General features: G+C 41.3%; 1 protein-coding gene across 4 annotated transcripts in view; it reads right to left on the minus strand.

The window, feature by feature from the left end:
- SGK3 (serum/glucocorticoid regulated kinase family member 3) overlaps window positions 1-18,614 on the minus strand; it is a 55,410-nt gene that overhangs the window by 26,672 nt on the left and 10,124 nt on the right. The window contains exon 1 of one of the 4 annotated variants that reach the window (XM_040063814.2): window positions 6,843-7,023. The exons of 1 other annotated variant lie outside the window; for it this stretch is intronic. The gene's annotated coding sequence lies outside the window, so the exon portion shown is untranslated. Of the gene's footprint in view, window positions 1-6,657; window positions 6,680-6,813; window positions 7,024-18,614 lie in introns of those variants that run through there. 2 more of the 4 variants (XM_040063835.2, XM_040063846.2) reach the window with 2 other exon arrangements.

Genomic DNA, 18,614 nt, shown 5'->3' on the forward strand with positions numbered 1-18,614 from the left:
AAGAAATAATTGAAGATGACAACCTGGTATCAGACATCTGAGAAATGCCACCATCTTGTACATTCAGAACAATTTATTTTAATACCAAAGGTTTTCAACTGCATGAGTCTATACCAGGGGGCACTTCAGGTTTGTCAGAACATGCTGAGTGCATTTAAATGTCACATCTGAGAATAAAGATGAAGTGAGAAAAACTAATTTTTCATGCGAATTTTAGAGAGGGACAGAGGCTGCGTCATGTGTCTATCTGAATATTTACCTCCTCTGCCCCTCTTTCCACTTACTGGGCATACTTTGTGCTTGGCAGCACACAGGGTGTAAGGTCAACCTTTCTCTTCAGTGGAACACTTAAGTTTCCACACAGAATCTGAGAAGGGCACAACACAAGAGACTGAGAATAAAGCTATCAAAAAGGCAGAAATATTAGTGTTAACCAGATGCCTCCTCACTCATGGAAGGACAGTATTCTCCACACTTGCCCTGAGCACAAGCACATTACTTGCTGGACCCTACTGATAACAACAGGAACTCCAGCGATGCTTAGGAGCGGCCAAAATTAATGCTGCATAGCTACAACCCTCTGTTTGGGCCTGCAAAGCACAGCACAGCCAACTGAACCGCTTCACTGAACGCAGCACAGCTTTAGAACAAGATGTGGCTGATCAACTTACAAATATGAGAAGAGTGTTTTAGAAAGAGGAGGACCTCAGTTCTCTTCAAAACACCCAGAGGAAAAAGGAGTGCCCAATTCAACATTAACTCCCTATTTTCTTAAAACAGGGAAGTGTAAAAGCAAACTCTATATTTCAAATCATAAATTTCCAAAAAAGCACAAACTAATCCCATGCAATTCTGCTATTAGAGAGACACCCATATTTATGTTGGCACAAAGGCTAAAGCTCCCAGAATCCACTGAAGATTTGTTCTTGATACCCAACTAGTCTCAGTCAGTCAACTGACTATTTTTCTTGCTCTCAAAAGCCAAACCATCAAACTTTATGTTATTTCTCGTCTTGCCATTTAAATTTAATTTTCAAAGATCTGATGACTTTAACAAAAAGGAATGTTTACAACTACTATAATAATCACAGCTAAGTGACAGATCATACATACTGCAAGATATTCAGAATATTATTTTTAGCTACACTTCATTTACCTTAATTTGATTGTTCCCTACTTCACCAATTAGGCAATTACAGTGTTAAGCAGGGTTAAGCTTCTTCCCCACCTTTATTTGGCTAGAACACAGTTCAATCAATCCACTTACACAGACCATGAGTTTCAAATTGGTTTCTCTTTTCCTTTGGAAAGCTACTGTTAAAAGCTTTATTACAGGGCACATCTTCCACAATTTTATGCCAGCATGAGAGTAAGAGTGTCCTTCTCCCACTGCCATATACATAAATTGAGATGTAAAGGTTAACTGAGTTCTTCTCCATCGTAAGAGGTCCACTAAAACAGTCAATAGGCACCACTTCCAGCAAGTGTTTCACTAAGTTTAGACTTTACTAAGCACTTGTGTCAATCTTTAGCTACTTCAGGTCCAGTATCAGGAACTGAGCATAAGCCCCTGTGTTTTATCTGTTTTACAGCTCATCAGAGAAAAACAAGTAAAGCTTTAAAATGGATTAGGTGTTCCCTGACTATTATCACTCACTGTCCTTCTCATCTTGTAAACCAGCGTTTGTTACAAAGGTTTCCAAGATGCCTGTACTCATTTTCACAATACAGGCTGTATCTCGCTCATCCCTTCAGCTTCTTATTTTTAGTGTCAGTTTTAAATCCAGTATAGGACTCGTATGGATTAAAAGCTTTAGTCTTGGAAGACTGAGCTTTATTTCATATCTGAAGTTGAAAGATCTCTGAAAAACAAAAGGAGGAAGTGTCAACCAGATTAATTCAGGAAGAGTTTATTCATCTTACTGGGGAGAAGAAGAATAAATCATCTGAGAAACCAAAACTGTAATGTTCACATTTCTTTCTTTAAGCTGCCTGGAAGATCACTGGCTGTGATTATTTTCTTTCCCCGAGGTATCTCCCCAGAGCCGTGCCTGGGTCACCAACGCTAAGCTGAACTGACAAACTTGGAAGAACTGCATTTTCACTTTGCCACTAATCTCCAAAGGATCAGAGCTTTCTTTCAATTTCTATTTGCCTCAAGCACATCAGCTCTTGAGAGCTTCTTACATCTGAACTGTAGGTCTGACTACAGAAAGAGGGACAGACTTGCCTTAATCTTTACATGCTGCAGTTAGGAACACAGCTGTAGTTTAAATAGCAGGTAAAACCACTAATGCTGTGGTGACTACATGAAAAAATAATGGGGAGAAACAGTAGAGACATTTTTATCCACAGCTTCAGAAGTGGAAATTGCAGCATTTTGAAGGATGCCAGGTACGAGTCAGTTTAACAGACACAGTCAGCAGAGAAGTCCCCACCTCTGGAACTAACAACAAGCAACCCCTCGGCTCAACCTCAGTTACAGACCAAAAGAGAAGGGAACTTCACAAAAGTAAGCGCCCTCAAATCAAACCTGGCCATCAGTGAAACATGTAGATAATGTAGATAGCCTGCAAGACAGATTAATGCTGAGAATAGTGTTGAGCAGAAACAGCTAAAACTTAAGCTGCTACAGTATGGAGACCTGGAACAGGAGAAAGCACAGAAAAAGTTAAGAGTAGATCGTAAGTCACCAGTCCTCCTGGCACAGTTTCAAGCCTATCACAGTTACACTGTCCATTCTCTCCATGGGGGCTGTCAAAAAGCCAGCAGTATTTTCACCGTTTCCCGCAGGAAGCCACAACAACATCAATTTCCAGCTGACCCTTGCCTGCGGTGAAGCAGGAGCATGGCAATAGCAGAACCCTGACACCATGAGAGCATACACAAATCTACTACAGCCACAAATGAATGCCTGACTGTAAAATCTTCTGTGCAGCCTCCTAATAGCTGCATGCAACAGGCAAATATGACATAGTTTAGCTGCATGTGGCATCCTCCTTTTACTCTCTTCTACATAAGCAAACTGTATTAGAAAAGGTTTCTGAAGTTTAATCAGACTATTTTATTCTGGACTGAAACCTTTTCTCTTCTTTTTAAAATGGTAATGGCCTAAAGATAGTATCACTGTGTGATCAAAAGATCCTTTTTCTGGGAGCTTACGCACCTTACGTACCTCTACCTAGAATGTCCAAGGCTAGATCAGGTAGTTGTGTACTCACCTGGCGCCTCTCCAGCGGCTGCCACATTGCCTTAAATACCTCCAAGGCCAGGGCAAATCACACTCGCTCTTCGAGTAACACAAGGGAAGCAGAGACGAGCACAAACAAAATCCCAAAGGACTCACTCTTCAAGCATGTTTGGAGGATCCAAACCAGGATCTACATCGATTGAAACAGAACATTGGAACAGTGTATAGGCACTTCCCTATACACTAATCATCTACCCTGAAGGACTTTCTTTGGGACTGAGTCATCATTAAACCAGCTGCTGAAAATCTCACCTGTGATTCCAATCACAGGAGGAACCTGCATGCAAAGGAACTGAAAGGAAGGCACAGGAGGCAGTCCTATTATTCTATATACACTACCCTATTTCTACACTATCCTATAAACACTACCCTATTTCTTCTAACTTTAGAGAAAGTATCAACTTTGGCATACTTATCATCACTTCCTCAGTCTTCTCCACAAATACACGGAAAATGGCTCAACACATCACTGGACCTTACACAATCTTGGAGAAAACCCAGAAAGTCGACTTTTTCTCAACCTCTCTATGGAGAAATAGTGTTCCATTCTTGTTACCAGACAGGCAGCTGACACACAGGAAATGGGAGACAAGATATTCAGAATCCAGTGCAACAGAATTACAGGATGAGGGACTGTAGGTGAAGTCAAATGCTTCAGAAAAAGTCAAAAGTAAAACACGGATTGCTGATCTCTGAAGAGAGAGGGATGGCCAGAAGCTGTTCACTAACAAGGTTCTGAAGGAAACAGATTTCATTCACAAAATACATCCTTTTAAATATCACATCACATACAATTTTTAATACAGTAACACTGGACACCAGGGTAGACCTCTAGTGAGCCTTCACCTGAATTAGAGGAGAGAGCACTAACCAAAATACTCTAGTCAATCCGTGGCTTATCTCCACACTCCCTTTTAAGTACAATTTGAGAGAGTTGAGAATTCAGCCACTGGTATAAACGAAAAAGCCTGCTCCCTGTTTACACATCCACCCACTACCTAGCAGTTTTTAAAAATTCTAGTAGCACCCCTCCTCTGCAGCAACGTGGGCAAAGTCCAATTCAACTGAATCTTTCTACTTAAGAGGAAAGGACTGCAAGTAAAGTGAAACGGAATCAAAAAAATGAAATAGGTAATTAACTTGTTTTTGTCTCTATCAAATTTACTTTGGAGAAGTCAGGCAAACATTACCTTCCCACAACTGTACTGCACCCAGGAACATCCATTCTGTTCCACCTCCCAAAAGAAGCTCCAGTAAATTATTCTTAACTGGCATATAACAAGATTCGTGGCTTGGATTAGACCTATTTGCATTCATTATTTATTACATGACAAAACACAGGTTTCTCTGCTGTGGTAAGCAAGCCCTGAGTAATAAAACGGGTCTTAAGAACAAATATTGCCAGTAAGAGGCAATTGTCTTTTAATCCTGAACACATCTCCATAATAACTTCAACTTTAGCCTCTGTCCATAGTATCCACAAGGATCACTATATGCCTCAGATGGTACAACTTACACAAACAAGAGAGTGTATTAAAAAAAAAACCAGTTTGCATTATACTTGCTACCTGCACATTTCTTGGTGTGCTTTCTCAGTCTCCCTATACAACAGGTCCAATTAAATTTTAAATGTAGATGCCTAAGGATAGCGCAGCTCAAGTGTTGCAGCAAGAGCACCACAAGCTACTTTAAAGAGGTCTTACAGACATCTGACAGCATCCACCTGCAACATAGTCAGTTCTACGTAAGAGGGCAGTCAGACTTCAGTAAACACCAAGCAAACAATCCAGCCTCATTTTACCCCTCTGGATGAAAATTAAACGAGAGAACACCACATTTCAATTCCAGATATACTGGACATGTTCTTACATGACCTTCAACAGAAGTCACCAACTGCACTCCCTTGGTTTTGCTACATAAATACAGAATTCCAATCTGTTTAAGACGATGTTACTGCTAACACACTGAACATGTAGAGAGTTCCCAGATTTTATGTACTGTAATCGGTAGAAGGGTAAAATCCATATAACAGAACATAGCTGGATAATAACATAATAAAATATGCAAATCCAAGCTACAGGCCAAAATCCAGAAATCACACTTTTGAAGTCAGTGCTTTACAGAATTAATGGCTGCCTAGAACCATAAAGCTGTTGGATAATGAAAAGGCAACAATTTAAACACTGGAATATAAAATGCAAGCAAGAGAAAGACCCTTTAGCAATATACAAACTGCATGTCCAGTTCACCACCAGTTGATTCACCATGTTACATCAGTGCAACCACAGCAAGTATATTCTATGTTCATTCTTCAGGGACAGTTTACAGACTCCCACAGGCAAGAGCATACACTGAACTCTCACATGTTTCTGTGCTACACACAGAATGAGAAGGTTCAGCTCATAAGGATTCAGAGATTAGTGGCTTATGTACAGAAACAGAATTTGGTGCAACAACATCAGATGTGGTGAGACTGTAATTTACATCACAGGTGGGAATTTGAGGCTGGAAAGCAATTTTAACACATTATGTTGTTATTATTATTATCATGTTACATTATCATGTAACCACTAGTGCCTACATCTTCAGCTTTGCCAAGGTTTTCTTAAAACAAGCGGTACTTCTCACTCACATGGGCAAGTCAGTCGTGCTGCATTTCTGATCTGAACAAGAAATCTTTTAAGAAATAGGTCAGTTTTCTACCTTTAAGTTATAAGAAATACCATGCATGAAGACTACCTTAACAACACTGAACTTTCCAAAAGGCTTTCCAAATTCTAGTAGCATTTTTTCCTGAAATCTGAAGTATCTTAAAGTCTTCAGGAAAATACTCCTCCATATGCAACTTCTGTTTTTACCATTAGTTCATATTACAGTCATTGAAGAGATTGATGTGAAGGTGAAGGAAAAAAAAAGTCAGAACTATATTTAGATGCTGAGGTTGAAACAACACTAATGTTAGAAGAATCCAAAATAGAGTAACATCAACCCTTAAAAATACAGTCTCATTTTGTGTGTGTCTATAAAACCACTTGGAACATCTGAAAGAAGTTATGAACAACCCTTAGCTACAAGGATACTGCAGCAAGTGATATTCATAGAAATCTTCAGTGGAGGAAGAACAGTAAGGACGTTCAGGTGACACTGCTGTGCTGCGATGAAATGCACTACCCGCATGACAGCGTATCCTAAGGTTAGTGGGGAATAAGAAACGTGCATTCCATCCTGCAAAACTACTGCATGTTTAGAAGCAGCAGTTACACCTTTATGAGCTGCTAGAGGAGGAAAACTCACATAAACACACTCACACACAAAAAAAAAGACGAGCTGTCAAAACAGCTTTAGCCATAAATACTTTACAACAACCTTTTAATTAACCTCCACAAAATTAAATTCCTCAAGGGTACCTGAATCCCGACAAAGCAGCGTTGCCCAAGACGCTTCAGTGCTGCTCTCCCCAAACAGCAGCACGTCCTGGCTGCGAACCACCCGGGAAAGGACGAGAACGACGGCGCAGAGGCCGTCCCGGTTCCCCTCCCTGGGTACCACGGACCCGCACCTACCTCCTCCTCCTCCCCCGCCCCCTCCTCACCGGCGCAGCCACCGGCTTCGCCAGGACCTCAGGAACGAAACCAAGCTTCTCTTGCCTTCACCCCAGCAACTCTATCTCGGCTCCTCGACTTCTAGGAAGTTAAGGCGTTCCTCCGTTCCCGGCCCAGCGCCCGCCGCCGCTGCCCCGCGCGGCCATCGCCCGCCCCCGCAGGAGAACGCGCTCGGGGCTCGGCGGCCAGGGAAAGGGAAAGGCGGCTCCGCCTGGGCGGACAGGCTGCGGCCGCCCTCCCTCTCTCCCTCCCTCCCTCCGTCTGTTCTTCCCTCCCTCCGTCTCTCCGTGCCTGCCTCCGCCCCTCCCCGCCCGCGGCGCCAGGCTGCCCGCCCGCCCGCGCAACCCTCCGCGGAGCCCGGCCTGCCCCGGGCTGCAGGACTGGGCCTGAGGTGAGATCCTCTCCCCTCCCGGCCTAAATATATACATCTACGCTAAGATAAAATACCTTAAAGAACATGTGTTGTTTTAGGGGCAAGCTTCCACTTCCCCTAATCCCAAGGTTCCAATCCCCTCTCCCCTCCCCAGCCCCTAGGGGGATGCTCCCGCTTCTGCTGGGCGGCTCCCCACAGAAACGCTGGAAAAACAGCAACGCTCTGGTAAAAATAACTTTAAAACACCCCTGCGCACACGAGGGGTTTCAGTTTAACTCTTCAGTGTGTCCAGGGGTGCCCACAATCCACCGGCAAGGCCACATTAAACCAACCAGCCGCTGTAATGACAGCTCTCCTTCTGTGTGGGCAGCAGCAGTAACACAGGGAAAATAAGATAGGTTTGTATGACACCTAGCACTATATAGGGAACTATTTCTGCAAACTCTGAAATTTCAGGGGTAAGTCTCAATACCACCGCTAAAATTCAACTGGACTTCTTAAAATGATGTGTAACTTGGTCAGTTTTCCTGAGCAAATTGAGGCTATAAAACAGTTATATAAATATAAATTCGGGGGGGGGGGGGGGGGGGGGGGGGTTGGGGTAGGGAAGCTCCTTTAATGACAGTATCAGTCCTCACTTTATTTTGTTAACGTGAGCTAAAAGTGTGGGACAAACGGGAGTTAGCATGGATTCTGTTAAACAGAAAAGACCACCACACCCATTAAGTTAAAGCCTGTGTTTACTGAGGATCTGCTATGCTTTCAAACATTCAGAGAAGGCTTAAGAGGCAGGGAATATCTAAAGCAAATGGTAACACTCAAGATGAGTTAAAAGCCTATGCCATATTAGCTTCCTCCCTATAAATACCTGAAATGTTTCTTGGGATTTCAATGGCCACGTAAAGAATGAGCAAGTGTGAAAACACTGCAGCCCATTCCACTCTATTACCAATGAAACACAAGGGTGTCCCCAAAACCTCACAAGTTGTCATCAGGAACGGTTCTATTGATTGTGGAGAAGCCCCATGTTCCACAGGCCTGTCTCCACAGGAGTTGTGTTGGGGCCTGACAGGACATGACGGTGCTCATTTCAAGAGTCACAGGTATTGGCAAGAATCTGGCAAGAAGCAATTCTGTTTCTGAACAGTCCTGCTGCAGAAGTACTCCTGCATAATACTACACTCGTGTCAGGCACTGACAGTCATCCAAGCACTCTCCAAAAACAAATCAGAGAAGCAGTCTGGCAGTTTTTAAAATACGTCAGTGTTTGGATTAGTGTGTTGTAACTGTGTACACACAAGCTACAAGTCAACTGGATCGCAAGCTTCCATTTCAGTGGAGTCCATACAGGAAGAAATGAGGAATTTTCCCATCCTAACCTGCCCTTTCCTGATTTTGGAGTTTTGTGGTTTTGGAGAGGTACTGCTAGATATTGAGACTTGGCATTGTAGCAACTTGTTCTCTTGCTCATTTGGATCTGGCAAGGTATTTGCCTCTGCATTCATGGAGAGGTTTACAAGAGGCTTTGTTAGGACTTTCTGTGGTGAGCCCTGGACCAGAATGCTTCTGAACTTCAGTCAGTTACAATAACTCATAGGCAAATAATTTAGGCAGGTAATCTGTATTCAAGAGCTATTTTATTTTGCAGTTGTTGAGCAGTGTTCTGCTTCTGTCTGGTTGATAGTTTTCAGTTAATAATTCACTTGTCAGCAGATCAGTTAAACAGAGCTATTGGACTGATTTACAGTACAGCCTCGACCAAGGAAAGGTGGGAAGATAACCCTGGCTTGGAGATAATTTAACTGACTCCCTGTCCACACAGTCTAAGCCCTAAACCTTTGACTAAAGAGCGGCTATTTGCCCTTTTTCACACTTAAAATCCCTCTGAAGATTGGGCTGTTGAGCAGTTAATTTTATGCAGTTCCTCTCCCTATTCTGGCATAGGTAATTAGAGATTAGCAACACGGTACATATCCTTAAATTGTAATTTGCTTGAATGAATTCCACAGCACATTCATCTGTCTAGTGCACCATACTATGCAAAACACAATTTAAATAAACTGTAATTTACAGATTTGCTTGATGAGCTTTTAAAGGCTAATATTCTAATATTAAGGTGGATACCTGGTGGTTAACTGCATAGCACACAGAGAAATGCAAGGAACTCAACTTGCCTTTTAGTGAAGTTAAAGGTCAGCGTTCACTCTGACATTTTTGTCCCCCAGGAACTCCCTTGCATTCCCCATTTATGTTCTCTGGGTAGTAATACACACAGAGAATCTCATTTCCACTGCTTTGGAGTACTTTGCTCCTAAGGAATGTTACAAATCTGTGTAGTGTGCTGCCATCCCAACTATTTTAAGCCTTTGCTCAAGGAATATCAGTGATTGGGTGGTGGGGGTGGAAAATATGAGAAAAGGGAAGAGAAATGAAGGATCCATCTCAATCTATTGCAAATGCAAGAGGTCACAGAAAGGCAGAGTACCTTTAACATGTTTCTCCAAGCACAGGAAGAGCAGGTAGCAACAATATGAACTATTCAGTTCTGTTTTTACTGAAAATGTCCTTAAATTACTATGAAAACCTTGTCCCTGACCAAAGATCAAAAGTCTCACTTTATAACATCAAGAGAACTATACATGAAAAAAAATAGAGCATAAAAACCTCATTGTATGACAAAGACAAGCAGGAACACAGACTACTTGTTTAAATGCAGCCAGGAGTTTGCTTGCGAATACTGTTCCATATATCATGAAACTTATGTATACATTCGATTATTCACACAAAAGCACAGCCCAAACCATTTGACAAACATAGCGCAAAAATTTTAGTTACCTCTAAAAGACAGCAGGTCATTGAGCAACAAAATCATTACCTCACTATCAACTTCAAACATTAACACCACAGCTTTCCATTTCCATCCTGGCATCTTCAAAGGAATATCTTAGCCTATCTCTGTTAAAACCAAGCTTTGTATCCTTCTCCTCACACTAAGGAAAACACAATCTCCTTGTCCCAGAACAGACTGTTAATAGTCAAGAGCTTTGGACACTAAGATGAGATGGTGTTTGGAATTGAAACTTCTTCTGTAGCAGCATCTTGCCAACTGTTAACTCCAGTTAAACCAAACATGTCTGTTTAAAACACTCCAAACATGATACAGTAATAGATATGAAGCAATCTTTTAAATAATTATTGTTAGCCTTTAGCCCATCAAGCCCTGAACTTGGACTTCATTCAGGAAACAACTCCCAGCCACTGCAGTTAACATGGCATGTGCCAATTGTTTTACTCGAAGAGCCCAGCTCCCAGCAGGTTGTACCCACCTGCACAGCACTGAGCAGGCTGAGGACATCACCCTTCGGAAAGGCCTCAGGCTGCCGTGGATGGGCCTCACAATGACACAGGCACAGCGACTCTGGGCAAATAATGTCTAACACCAGCGATAGTGGCTGCCACAGAGATCCCATAAACGCATGAAGACAGATATGCACCTGCCCTGTTCTATGAGTTACTCTCACGCTGCTTTCCAGCCTCTCGTTTGGCAGCTATGTTCATACTCCACCGTCGGAGTAGGAACTGAAGAGGCGTGGGCATGGGCCAGCTGGGAGCAGGTATTCTGCACTGCGGAGCGTGGCACCCCAGAGTTGTGTACTGGAGAAAACAGTGTCCTGTTAGACTCCCTGAGATCACCAGAAAACAACATGGACGGGCAACCGTGGACAGCATCAAGTGAGAGAAGACGTTTGGTGGGAAAGTGAACTAGCTGAAAGCCTGAGAGTTAAAACCGTGGAAGAAATGCCAGCCGGGCAAGCTTTAAAGCTCACAATGCAGGTGCAAGCAACAGTATCACCAGGTAACTGTTCTTTACCAAAGCTGGTTTTGTAACACTTAATGAATGTATGCATATTAATAGATTTCATTTAACTCATTTTCATAGCTGCCTGCCTGCGCTTATTAGAGGAGTCTGAGTAATGGCTCAGTTTTCCATGAGCTGTGCAGAGGAAATGTTTTTTTCCCTACTTTCTTTTTGTACGCTAGATCAGCTGCAGAATGTCTTCAGATGACAGTCTTTCAATTTGCAGGAATGAAATGAATACTTAAAAGACTGATTCATTGCAAACATATACTTCAGCCCCTTCTCCTAAGCAAACTAACCAACCCACCAGAAACTACCACAAGCCACCTAAGCACAGCTGAAAGATTTAGTATTATCTTTTGACAAAGCATTAAGAGCTTGGCAAGTAAAAGGAGGCTTCATTCATGGTGACACAATGAACTGCCAGTTTTCCAGCAGTCCAGACATAAAGATGATGATGATCCATGTATTACAAGAAGAATGTCCTGGAGCACAGAGGTTAATGAATATCAAAACTACGACCTGCAACAACACTACCTGGATTCTCCCTTAGGACAGCAAACACCACAAATCAAAATGATGGAAAACTATAGAAAAACAGTAATAAACTGCATCATTTCATGAACGTCACAGAGTGTGTATAACATGAACCAGAAAAATGACAGCAGCACCACATCAAAGAAATTCTTCACAGAAGCTCAGAGGAAAACTGGTTTAAATCAACTGAAGCATGTACTTAAAAGGAACACCAGTACACAAGCAAGCATTCTGCCAATAGCATAAATGAATGATGAAATTTCAAAGTAAAAAAGCAGTATCAGGCAGTGAAATACCATATCTGCAATTTCAATACAGGTATCTCTATTTTCCTGACTTCATCCTCCTCAAGATCTTTACTTTCCTCATGCACACGCCAAGAGGTTACCATATATGGAGTACTTTTTCTCAGGTTAGTTTCACTTTTTTCAATGATTAGTTTCTAAAAATTACTTAGCATGCAAGGCATTTAAAGTGAACGGTGAATTCAGTGCACATGAACTGTCTGACCCAAACCCTGCTGTTTACATCCTGTTCACTTATCACTCCAATAGCTGGCAGGGTTCCACCAGGAGACACCATAACTGTAACTGTGTCCTTAGGAGAAGCACCGCTATCAGAGGGCACATGGCCCGTAATCTCTTTGTGCCCTGCAGCTGCCCTCACTCACTGCAAGTGTGCAGTCTGGAGCAGGTACTCAAGTGAAACCTCCACAAACCAGTTCAGTGCCAGAAGAGCAGTGGGAATGCTGAACTGATAGCCTAGTTTACCTTAGTTATCAGTTATCTCAGAGACCCACAGTACGGATACTGCCTCATGCCACTTCCACTTGATCACATCGAAGCACAAAAGATTTACATGGGTTCCAAGAATACAAGAAAAAAAAGAAGCCCATTGGACCTGGCTTACCACCAAGTCCTACAAGGGTGAATACATAGATAACAAAAGGGAATATATAGATAACAAAAGGACGAAGATACCCAGCTGCTTTAGAGGCATGTAGCAGCACATGTGCTTGACATGTCACACAGACAGCTTATTGGTACACGCTGACATGTTCTGGGAGTAGTTTCAGCAGACAGGCATACAACACAGTAATAAATTACTGCACTGGTAAACACTGTGAAGCTGAAGTTATCAAATACAGCCCATGAAAATATAAAATGCCAAAAAACCCTCCCAACTGACAGCACTGTATGACCTGCATTTTGCCCTCAACAAAGACTCTTTGGAATTCCATTTATAAATACGGTTCTATAAAATAGGTCAAGTCTCTGAGTTTCCAGGAGATCTGACCAATTTGTTCAGGAAGGTATACCAAAGCTAAGAATAAAAGAAAAAAATCTCTCTAAGTGGTAATTCTGTATGGATGTTTCTTATTTCAGCCTCCTGAATCCCAGCTACAGCACGTTCTACTAGAATTGCAAATACAGGCTGGGGTGAACAAACATGCTTTGGTAAACAAGTTCTCTGGCACACGATGTTATGTAGGTGGGGTCTACCCAGAATGCCAAGAGTTCTTCCTCAAATTGTAGAGATGAGCCCCGTTTGCATTTTCAAGCTGTTTACTGGCATTCTAGTCAAAAGAAACTGAACAAGGGCTTTGGTTTGGGCTGTGTATGTCCCCTCACAAAAGGCTCACAGGGTTTTTCCAAAATAAAAGCATTTTAAAGGCAGCCTAGGATCTACAGAATAGGCTTGGTTTTCCTATTCTATTAATACTTCCAACAAACTGTTTATGGCAAAAGACACATGAATTCCACTAAAGCACTGTTATGCACAAACTCAGAGTAGAAAAAAAGGTAGCAACAATGAAAAAAACTCAACCAACCAAAGCAGGATCTTATAATCCAAAAAGGACATAGATGTAAGACTGTTTGAAGAGTTTATTATTTGCTGACCTTACTTTGCTTACTTGTTTATCTAGTCATTTCCCAGGTTTGCCAGATTTCCAACCCTATTCCCAACCCACTGAGAAGATGTACAATTCATCTACTAGCCAGAGAGTCTGATTTTTGTTCTCCAAGAACATTTTCATTTTCACATTTTCCGTCCTGGGAACTATGGGTCAGTGTTTGAAGGGTACATGCAGGTCTGAACTTTTAAATGAGTTTCAGAAAGGATTTATATAAAGATACATCAGCAGTATTTTACATAAAGATGCATATGGTCCTCTTAGAGCAGGTAAAGCCAATACAACAGGAAGCAGGTACAGATGATCAACTTCTGGACTCCACAAAACTATTTTTTTCTTTCACTTACCTTTCTTTTTATACTACAGCAATCTAGTAGAAGCCAGTTAATAGAATATTGGAAATCCAAGTATGGAGCATAAAGCAACAATTAAATAAATCCGTCTAATCTCACTAATTCAAGACCACTGTTCCATTATGCAGCTTTAAAAAGGAACATGGCAGTACTTAACATTTGAGGTCAAAATTTTTTTGATGTTAGGTGTTGTGGTGTTGCGGGGTAGGGACCACACAGAAGATATTGTAGGTTACAGCATGGAACATGACTACGAGGTAGGAGAAATTATCACAAAATTGTATCAATTGACATTTAGCTTTGATGTACATGCAGCCATTTTAAAAGGGACAGTAAGAACCAGATTATTTAAAAGACACGGTATTTTCTTGAAGTCATTGTTCAAATTACTCAAATGTTTCATAAGAAAATGTTCCTGCACACAATCCAAGCTACTCTTGGATGTATCAAGAGCAACTACTATTATTTCAACTACAGTTTTCTCCAACTATGCTATACAAATTAAAGTAGTTTTTGTAGATAACAGCACAATTCTATGTTTGCACAAGAACACAAAAAAGCAAAATGTCATGGGTTTCTAATTACATGGCAATCTTTGTGTCAACCTGATTCATTAAACTTTTAAAAAAATCTTTAAATTAAGGAAAAAAATTTGTTCCAGAAAGAAGATAAAAGATTTTGTAAAGCCATGAGAACTCAAGACTGAAGCTATCGATAAATACGTTGTTACTGCATTGGTATTAAAATATGGGATAGGTGTGGAATCTGTATAACATTCAGGAAGCTACCAACCATCAACCTCTCTTTGGATGCAATTTCAGTGGCCATGAGGATCTCCTAAATGGAATGTGCACCATGCTACTGGATGCTAATAGGAGCGGTGTTGGAGGAGGCATTAACATCTCTCACTCTTGGATCGTCTGAAGCACATCCCATGCAAGCACTCAAAAATCTCTCCATGTCACGGCAGCTCTGTTTCCCCTCAGGTCTGGGATGAGTCAGTAGCAGTTTGCTACACCAAATTGCTTCCGATTCAAATGTACCTTTCATTTATTTAAAAAGCGTTGCGGTAACAAGCCCTTCAAAATACACGCTTGAGAAATAATGTTTCATTGTTCACCTTTACATAACTGTGGTTCTCCCAGGCCTACGCTGCTCTTTTTTTTGATTTGTTTGTCACCAATTTATGCCTTCCCGAAAGCAGCTGTTGCCACACCAGAAGCTCAGGGATGCCTGCCTGCTGCTGTGGTCACCTCCCCTAGGGAGCCTGGGGTGCCAGGCAATGTCCAGCCAAGGGGTCCTCACCACACACCTCTGTTAAAATAAAGTTGGGGTAATTGTGGACATTTTCATCCTTCGCCCATCTACTTCCCCTGATTGATTTAGAAGTGCGTCCAATGTCAGAAAATACAACCACTGTTTATTTCTCACTCTTACAGGAATGATGACTAATTTTGAGAAGAGAAATGAAGAAGTAATCAGGATTCTTTTAAAGTCACAGTAAGGAAGTTGGCTGTTTCTACTGCTGACTCCTATTTCCAGCATTCTTATAGTTCTTAATTGCTAAATGAAGTTTTTCATATACACTTTATTGCGTACTTTGTGCACTGTCCTGGTTTCAGCTGGGATAGAGTTCATTTTCTATTAGTTGATGCAGTGCTGTGTTTTGGATGCAGTATGAGAACAGTGTTGATAACACATTGATGTTTTAGTTGTTGCTAAGCAGTGTTTACCCTAAGTCAAGGGCTTTTCAGGTTCCCATCCTCTGCCACTGAGCAGGTGCACAAGAAGCTGGGAGCGATCTCAACTGGGACAGGTGACCTGAACTGGCCAAAGGGATATTCCATACCTTAGAACATCATACTCAGCATATAAACTGGGGGAGTTGGCCAGGAGCCACCAATCCCTGCTCAGGGACGGGCTGGATATCAGGGCATGGTGAGCAACTGTATTGTCCATCACTTCTTTGTCTTGGGTTTTATTCCTCTTTCCATTTTCTCCTTTCTCGTTATTATTATTATTATTATTTTACTTTATTTCAATTCTTAAACTTTTCTTACCTCAACTCATGGGTTGCACCTTTCTCCAGTTTTCCCCTGCATCCCAGCAGGACAGGGGAAGTGAGCAAGGGGCTGGTTGCCACCTGGGATCAAACCATAACGTGGTACTGCACAGTTAAACTTGTACCACATTTCCTAATTTGTTTTGTGGGAAGGATGTCCCAAGTCACACAAGCCAGAGCAATTCATAGGATAAACAAGAGGCAGAAGAACTTCTATCAACTAACAGAAGGACCAGTGGTTGAGTGAGACAAAAAGTGAACAAATAAAATATCAAACAAACACCAAAATAAGAAGACATTTTGGATGTTTCACATAAAAGAAAATTTGGACGCATTAATATGCCTACTATGGTGGGCAGGTAGAGCCAAACTAAACCTGTATGGCCTGCTAGAATTGTGGGAGTATGGAAACAAGATGTTGGGATTAATTATTTAATTTACATGAGATTATATCCAGTTTTATTTTATTGTGTGTCCAGGAAAGTTGAGAGGAGAGACCATCATGCCTTCCTGTAGTGTCTGGAAGGAGAGAGGAAAACACGCAGAACTCACATTCTTTTATTTTATAACTAAAATAATAATTATTATTTTGAGATTTTTGTTTTGAAAAGAAAGAAACCACCCAACAAAAAACTCCAAACATACATGGGCGGGGAGGGGACAAATTTACCATGAAAGTAAGTAAATCGGATAGCAACAAAAAATTACGTCAGAAAATAATTGTCAGTATCTTCTGAACACATAATTTGTGGAATTTGTACATTTGAACCAGATCCTTTTCTTTTCTAAGTGTGGCAGCACATCACAGCTTTAATTCCTCTCAGAGGAAGTGCCAAACTGATGGGCTTCCCACAGCAGAGCAACTTTTTCACTCACCCTGGATGCAATGCAAGTCAGTGGTAAGCCTTTAGAATCACTGGTGTCACCAAGGATGAACATCCAAAGGTTCAGTTCTCTCTTGGGAGTGGAATGCAGTACAGCATTCCCCTTTCGAAACGGCAAGGGGAGGCATTTCAGTTAATTGTCGAGGTCACCCATGTCAAGCAGCCGTTTGTTCTGATGGAGTGGTTCAGTTAAAATGTCTGCTGTCACTGCTGTAATGAGCCAAGGAAATAAATCCATGGTTGGAAGAGTCTAGATCCAGCATCTGACCTTTGTACAGTATCAACAACTCATGAAACAAAATCTGGACCAACCCATGAATGGGCTGAGCTTACAGACCAGAAATGGAAACTAGGTGACCTTTAAGGCCCCTTCCAATCCAATCCAAACCATTCTATTGTTCTGTAAATCTGAAAAGATACACTCTCCTTAGGTTTGAAATTGATGTTTTCCCACTATGGTAGATCCATTGTCACTGTGGACAATGACAGACAACAAGCGCAATGACAGCCGGCAGAATCTGAAGCCTTGCAAGAACAAGCCATTTGCACTGACAGGGCTAATCAGTTTAAACAAAAACAAAGCCATTAAAAACCACCTACCAGCACCAGGGTTATTTGTTTGATATCTCAAATCTACATATCAAACAGCTAGCAACTTAAAAGTAAAACCAAAGAGCTGGAACGGGAAATCTGCTGCCATGTGGTATCTCAACAGTCACATGGTATAAGAGCAAAGGCCTGTGAATTGACAGCACTTTAGTTTAGTTTAGACTTAAACTTCCTTTATTTCAAAATCAGATTTTTTTGGTTTTTACATTTTAAAAAAGCAGCGAATACTTTTGATTTGTTTCTAGACAAATGGAAAGCAACCAGTTCAGAAGAAAAGTTGATTAAATGTCATTAAAGGGGAGGTGGGGGAGCCCAAGAATGTAGCAAAGAGAATGTGAACCCAAGAGACACTAAGAGGCAAGACAAGAAAGAAGCAGCAATTCCTCTACAAAACAATACAACAGGATAATCTGTGCTTGTGCCCTGTAAAAATAAAAAAGTAGCACAAGATTTATTTGTCAAGACAGGCACAGAATGTGAAAACATAGCCAAATTGCTAGCAATAAATATAAAATCTGCAGAAGTACATAGTTATGAGAATCAGCATGGTTAAGGTAGAATTATAATGAAAAAAAAAAACAAACAACCCCCCCCAAAAAAACCCCCCAAAAATAAAACAAAACAAAAACAAACAACAACAAAAAAACCTAGCAACAAAAAGAAATCCTTATTATCAACATATTTATAGCTTAAGAGAAAGAAAAACCTTCTGGCCCTAGTCAACACAGAGAAAAGCTGATAAGAAATGACACCCAGAAGACTATCATGTCTAGGACATCAGTCTTCACCAAAGGGGTCAAATGCAAGCAGTATAAATAATAGTAGTGACAGGTAGGATTTCAGGACGAACTGGAGAGAGACAGAGAATGCGAATTGAAGTGTGTGCATGTCTGCACAATGGAAAAAAACCCAAGTAAACAAATCAGAACAACAAAAAAACAACAGGTAAGAATATTAAAGACCCAGTGAGTCAGTTTAACTTCAAATTCCTGGAGAAAACAATCCAAAACAGATCAATTAGCAGCACCTGGAAGATAATCCTAAGCAATAGCCAAAAGAGATTTGTTAAATCACATTGCTAACTTCTTCTGACAGCCTTCCAGAGAGGTAAGAAAGAAATCACAGATGGCACACCTTCCCTTCAGAAAAGCTTTGAAAATGCCTTGAGAT

The sequence above is a fragment of the Hirundo rustica genome, chromosome 1 (assembly GCF_015227805.2).
Source record: "Hirundo rustica isolate bHirRus1 chromosome 1, bHirRus1.pri.v3, whole genome shotgun sequence".
NCBI classification, from domain to species: domain Eukaryota; kingdom Metazoa; phylum Chordata; class Aves; order Passeriformes; family Hirundinidae; genus Hirundo; species Hirundo rustica.